A 6,196-nucleotide genomic window follows, 5' to 3' on the forward strand; every position below is an offset into this window, starting at 1 on the left:
TTGGTTTATAAATGGAAAATTGCAGATTTTTCTCTTCAATATAACTGTCATCTGCAAAAGAGCAGAACCTTCCAACACACACACACACACACACACACACACACACACAATTCTGTAAAATCAAAGAAGTTAATTGAAAGTAAGAAAACTATTGAACTAATAAATAAAACTAAGAGCTGGTTTTATGTAAAAACCAATAAAATAGGTAAACCTTTGCCCAATTTGATTAAAAAAATAAAGAAAACCAAATTACCAGCATCAAAAATGAAAAAGATGAAATTATCATCAATGAAGAGGAAATTAAAGGAATAATGAATTATTTTGCCCAATTGTACACAAATAAATCTGACAATCCAAGTCCAATTGATGAATATTTATAAAAATAAATTTGGTGAGATTAAGAGAAGAGGAAATAAAATATTTATAAAACCCCACTTTAGAAAAATTGAACAAGCTTTAATGAATTCCCTAAGAAAAAGTCTCCTGGGCCAGACAATTTTATATGTGAATTCTACCAAACATTTAGCTAATTAATTCCAATACAATATAAACTTTTTGGAAAAATTGGTCATTAAGGAGTCCTAAGAAATTTCTTTGGTGACACAAATATGTTGCTGACCCCTAAAGCAGGAAGAGCCAAAACAGAGAAAGAAAGTTATTGACCAATTTCCTTAATGAGTATTGATGCAAAAATTTCAAATAATACCAAAGGGATTGCAACAGTTTATCATGCGGATAATACACTATGATCAAATGTATGATAATACACTATTATCAAGAGGATAATACACTATGATTTCTGCTGGATATATAGGGCTAGTTCAATGTCAGGAAACTAGTAGCATTATTAACCATATCAATAACAAAAATAACAGAAATCATATGATTATCACAATAGATTGTAAAACCACACATGAGCAACTTTCCAAAGGACTGCTGCTGTGAACAGCTTTCAAGGTTCTGATTACATAGTATAGTGAGCTCTCTATTCAATAATAAATCAGAACAAAAAATTTCATAAAAAAATCAAGGTATAGGATTTACAATGTTAAAACTTATCACAGAAAATCAAAATACAGTATTAACCATTTCACGACTCAACAACTTATCACTAAAATGGCCACATAGTTTTCACCAAAGTGGTCACATAGTTTTCAACAAAGTACAATCATTTAGAAACTCAATCATTGCAGGTGCAGGTGCAGTGGTGGCAGCATGTCCCACAGGAAGTTCTTGGCTCCCAGGCACAGGTCTCTGGGCTTCCTTCCTCGAAAGAGAAGCAGCAGGCACCGGGGAAAGGTGAAGAGCTTCCCCAAAGATGACCCCACCAAGCCCATCTACCTGACAGCCTTCCTGGGCTATAAGGCTGGCATGACCCACATTGTGTGGGAGGTGGACAGGCCTGGCTCGAAGGTCAACAAGAAGGAAGTGGTTGAGGCTGTCACCATTGTGGAGACGCCCCCCATGGTCATTGTAGGCATTGTGGGCTACGTGCAGATGCCCCAGGGCCTGCGTAGCTTCAAAACCATCTTCCCCAAAAGAGCTTTCCCAAAGATGACCCCATCAAGCCCATCTACCTGACAGCCTTCTTGGGGTATAAGGCTGGCATGACCCACATCGTACGGGAGGTGGACAGGCCTGGCTCGAAGGTCAACAAGAAGGAAGTGGTCGAGGCCATCACCATTGTGGAGACGCCCCCCATGGTCATTGTAGGCATCATGGTCTACGTGCAGATGCCCCGGGGCCTGCGTAGCTTCAAAACCATCTTTGCTGAGCACATCAGTGAAGAGTGTAAGAGGCAGTTCTATAAGAACTGGCATAAGTCCAAGAAGAAGGCCTTCACCAAGTACTGCAAGATGTGGCAGGACGATGATGGCAAAAAGCAGCTGGAGAAAGATTTCAGCAGCATGAAGAAGTACTGCCAGGTGATCCGCGTCATTGCCCACACCCAGATGTGCCTGCTGCCTCTGAGGCAGAAGAAGTCCCACCTGATGGAGATCCAGGTGAATGGCGGCAGTGTGGCTGAGAAGCTGGACTGGGCCCAGGAGAAGCTGGAACAGCAGGTGCCCACGTCCACCGTGTTTGGGCAGGACAAGATGATTGACGTCATTAGAGTGACCAAGGGGAAGGGCTACAAAGGTGTCACCAGCCACTGGCACACAAAGAAACTGCCCCGAAAAACCCACCGAGGCCTGCATAAGGTGGTGTGCATTGGAGCTTGGCATCCTGCCCGCGTGGCCTTCTCTGTGGCTCGAGCTGGTCAAAAGGCCTATCACCATCACACCGAGATCAACAAGAAGATCTACAAGATCGGCCAGGGCTACTAGATCAAGGATGGCAAACTGATCAAAAACAACACATCCACCCATTACGATCTGTCTGACAAGAGCATTAACCCTCTGGGAGGCTTCGTCCACTATGGTGAAGTGACCAATGACTTTGTCATGCTGAAAGGCTTTGTCGTTGGGACCAAGAAGCGTGTCCTCACCCTGCGGAAGTCTCTGCTGGTACAGAACAAACATCATGCCCTGGAGAAGATCGACCTGAAGTTCATTGACACCACCTCCAAATTTGGTCGCAGTCGGTTCCAGACCGTGGAGGAGAAGAAAGCTTTCATGGGACCACTCAAAAAACACCGTGTCATGAAAGAAGAAGCTGCCTAGTTTTTGCAGATCAATGTAGAGCTGGTGGATTCACAATGAAATTTTCAAAATTAAAAAAAAAAAAAGAAAGTCAATCATTCAGTAACTCAGTCATCAAGGCAACCCTCCTTAAGGGTCACAAAGTACAAAAGTCCAAGTTCTCCACAGGTGCAATTAAGTTACAACTTCAACAGTCACTATTCAGAATCCTATTTCATCAGTTGCTACTCAGTCAATTTCATCAGTCCCCACAAAGAGGTCTTTTCATCTTGACTCAGGACAGGCTTCCACTCTCATGGTTCCTCTTCCATGGTCCCAGCTCCTGTCTGAACTTAACCAACTGCCACCTAAGTTCAAAGGCAGACAGTTCCCAGCTCCTTGTCCAGCTCTCCATGCAGTTCATGCTCCACATTGGGACTCACAGTGTCCAGTCCATCTCAAATCCTTCACAATCTGAGTTCCTGGAAAGCCAAGTCTTAACAAAGCCACAAGGACATTTATACACATTAACAAAGTCACAACAATATTTGTACAATATACTAGCACCACAGTTGTGCTTTCCTCTGTCTTTTGCACCTGCAGCTGGCCCTTGGAAATCCTCAGAATCTCCAGCTGACCCTCAGAAGTCTTCAGTACCATAAGCTCTGTTCTCAACATGAAAATCACTTTATCCAGCCTCCACATGGCTTGCTCCAATGAATTCTGTCTCAGTTCTTAATTCTCATTCTTCCTCTCAGTGCTTCTCAATTCTCAGTTCAGTCTTCAGTCCAGCAGCAGCTGCCCTGCCTCCATGATGCTTACCTAGGTAATTGTGACTGTCCAGCTTGTGGTCTTCCTTAAATATGGTATAGCTCCTCCCTGTTCAGCCCCTTCTTGTTCTGTCAGCAACAGGGGTTGATAGCTTCTGTTTCTTTAACAGAGGCTTAATTTGAAAGTAGGTTCTAAGTACCTCTTTGCTTAGCAATAAAAAGGGATCTTCAAATTTCAGTTACTATTACATTCAATTACTATTAATTGAATCTTTCTAATTCTTCTATGGAAATGCAAATTTAAAGATCCTTCCTGCCCCTAGGCCCTTTGATAGGATTAAGAGACTCTGAGAACATTCCTTGATTTGAAAATATACTCTGCCTCCTAATAGGCTGAATGTGGTCACATGGAACCTGTGGCAGGAGGCTTGGTTTTCAGGAATGCCCACACCTTGATGCTGTGTGATGGGGCAGTGGGTCAAGAGGGTGGTTACATTCTCTGACCCAGGAGAAGGCTATATAATCCCTGATGTAAGGCTTTGCTTTGCAGCTCACTTTGAGAAATGTTCTGTGATTGATCAGATAAGACTCTGGGAAGCCATTGTTGATAGGCCCCCCCACCCCCCCCACCCCGCTTTGAAAAACCCAGGTGTTGATTTGGTATAGATGTAATGGTTGGACAGTTTGGAAACCTGTCTACTTGATCTGTTTCTCTGTCTTGATAATTCTGTCTGTATACTCTGAAGTTCGGGGTGGTGACCTTTTTTCCCCTGAACTTGGTAAACGATATACATTTGACTAATCAAAGTAACCTTGTTAACCAATTTTGAGTTGTTTTACTTTAGCAAAGCAGATCTAAGAACCTGCTTTGGCAGCCACCCTGGGGACACTGGGGTGCTTGCTGCTATAATTCCACCCCTCCTTTGGCTTTCTGGTTCTGGGACATGGTTTTTCAGCATTTGAATAAAGGCTTTGATTCTACCTTCCATATACACAACCTGTTACATTTTGTGATTCACAACTATACCACCATATTCATAACTGCTTTTGGTGTTATGAATGTTGCATTATAGTTACATTGATACAGAAAAAGTTTGTCACAAAATATAGTACACATTCCTATTAAAAACACTATATAGGAATAAATGGAGCTTTCCTTAAAATGATAAGTAGTGTCTGTCTAAAACTATCAGGAAGCATTATGTGTAATGGGAATAAGTTAGAAGTCTTCTAAATAAGATCATTGGTGTAACAAGGATGTCCATTATCATCACAAATAATCACCATTACTTAACATTGTAAAGGAAAAGTTAGCTTTAGTAATAAAAGAAGAAATAGAAATTGAAGGAATTAGACTAGGCAATGGGGAAACAAAACTATCACTCTTTGTAGATGATATGATGCTCCAGATAGAGAATCCTAAAGAGTGAACTAAAAATAATTTAAAACATGACTTGAAATAATAATTTTTTTTTTGCTTTATTAGAGGGCAATTGGGCTTGTGACTTGTGCAAGGTCACATGACTAGTTTTTGTGTTAAGTGTCTGAGGTCAGATTTGAACTCAGGTCCTCCTGACTCACAGCCGGTGCTCTATTCACTGCACCACCTAGCTATCCCATAATTAACAACTTTAACCAAATCTCAGGATATAAAATAAATCCATATAAGCCATCAGCATTTCTATATATTACCAACAAATCCTAGCAGCAAGAGAGAGAAAGAAAAATTCATTTTAGATTAACTGTAGACAATAGAAATTATTTGGGAATCTACTTGCCAAGACAACCCCAGGAATTACATGAACACAATTATAAAACGCTTTTTACACAAATAAAATCAGACATAAATAATTGAAAAAATATTAATTGTTCATGGGTAGGTGGAACTAATATAGTTAAAATGAAAATTCTAGCCCAATTAATTTACTCATTCAGTGCCATACTAGTCAAACTAAAAATATTGTAAAGAGCTAGAAAAAAATAACAAAATTCATCTGGAAGGACAAAAGGTCAAGTATATCAAGAGAATTAATGTTTTAAAATGCAGAAATGTCTGAGCCATACAAGATATTAAATTTTATAATGATAAAGTAACAATCATCAAACTATTTGGTACTTGCTTAGGAATAGTGGTGGATCAGTGGAATAGATTAGGGACACAAGACACAATAGTTAATGATTATAGTAATCTACAATTTGATACACCCAAAGGCTCCAATTTCTGGGATAAGAACTCACGATTTGACAAAACCTGCTGGGAAAATTGAAAAACAGTGTGGCAGAAACTAATCATAGACCAACATGTCATACCCTATACCAAGGTAAGGTCAAAATGGGTACATGATTAAGACATAAAGGATGATACCATAAACATATCAGGAGAGCAAGTTATAGTATACATGTCAGATCTATGGAGAATGGAAGAATTTATGACCTCACAAGAGATAGAGAAGATTATGAAATGCAAAATTGATAATTTTGATTGCATTAAATTAAAGGTTTTTTCACAAACAAAACCAATGCAATGAAGATGAGAAAGAAAGCAGAGATTGAAAACAATTTTTATAGCAAGTGTTTCTGAGAAAGATGTCTTTTCTCAAATATATAGAAAACCTAGCCAAATTTATAAAAATACACATTATTCCCCAATTGATGAATGGTCAAAGGATTCATATAAACAAGTTAAAATTATCTATACTCATATGAAAAAAAATGCACTAACTCACTATTGATTAGAGGAATGCAAATTAAAACAACTCTGAGGTACCACTTCACACCTATGAGATTGGCTAGTATGACTAGCTA

General features: G+C 39.5%; 1 pseudogene; it reads left to right on the forward strand.

The window, feature by feature from the left end:
• Positions 1–1,008: 1,008 nt before the first annotated feature.
• Positions 1,009–2,732, forward strand: LOC138167009 (large ribosomal subunit protein uL3-like; annotated as a pseudogene).
• The last annotated feature ends 3,464 nt before the right edge of the window (positions 2,733–6,196 follow it).

This window comes from Petaurus breviceps, unplaced genomic scaffold, assembly GCF_028583685.1.
Source record: "Petaurus breviceps papuanus isolate PSGF00001 unplaced genomic scaffold, PetGlider_PUasm1.0 126, whole genome shotgun sequence".
NCBI lineage: Eukaryota > Metazoa > Chordata > Mammalia > Diprotodontia > Petauridae > Petaurus > Petaurus breviceps.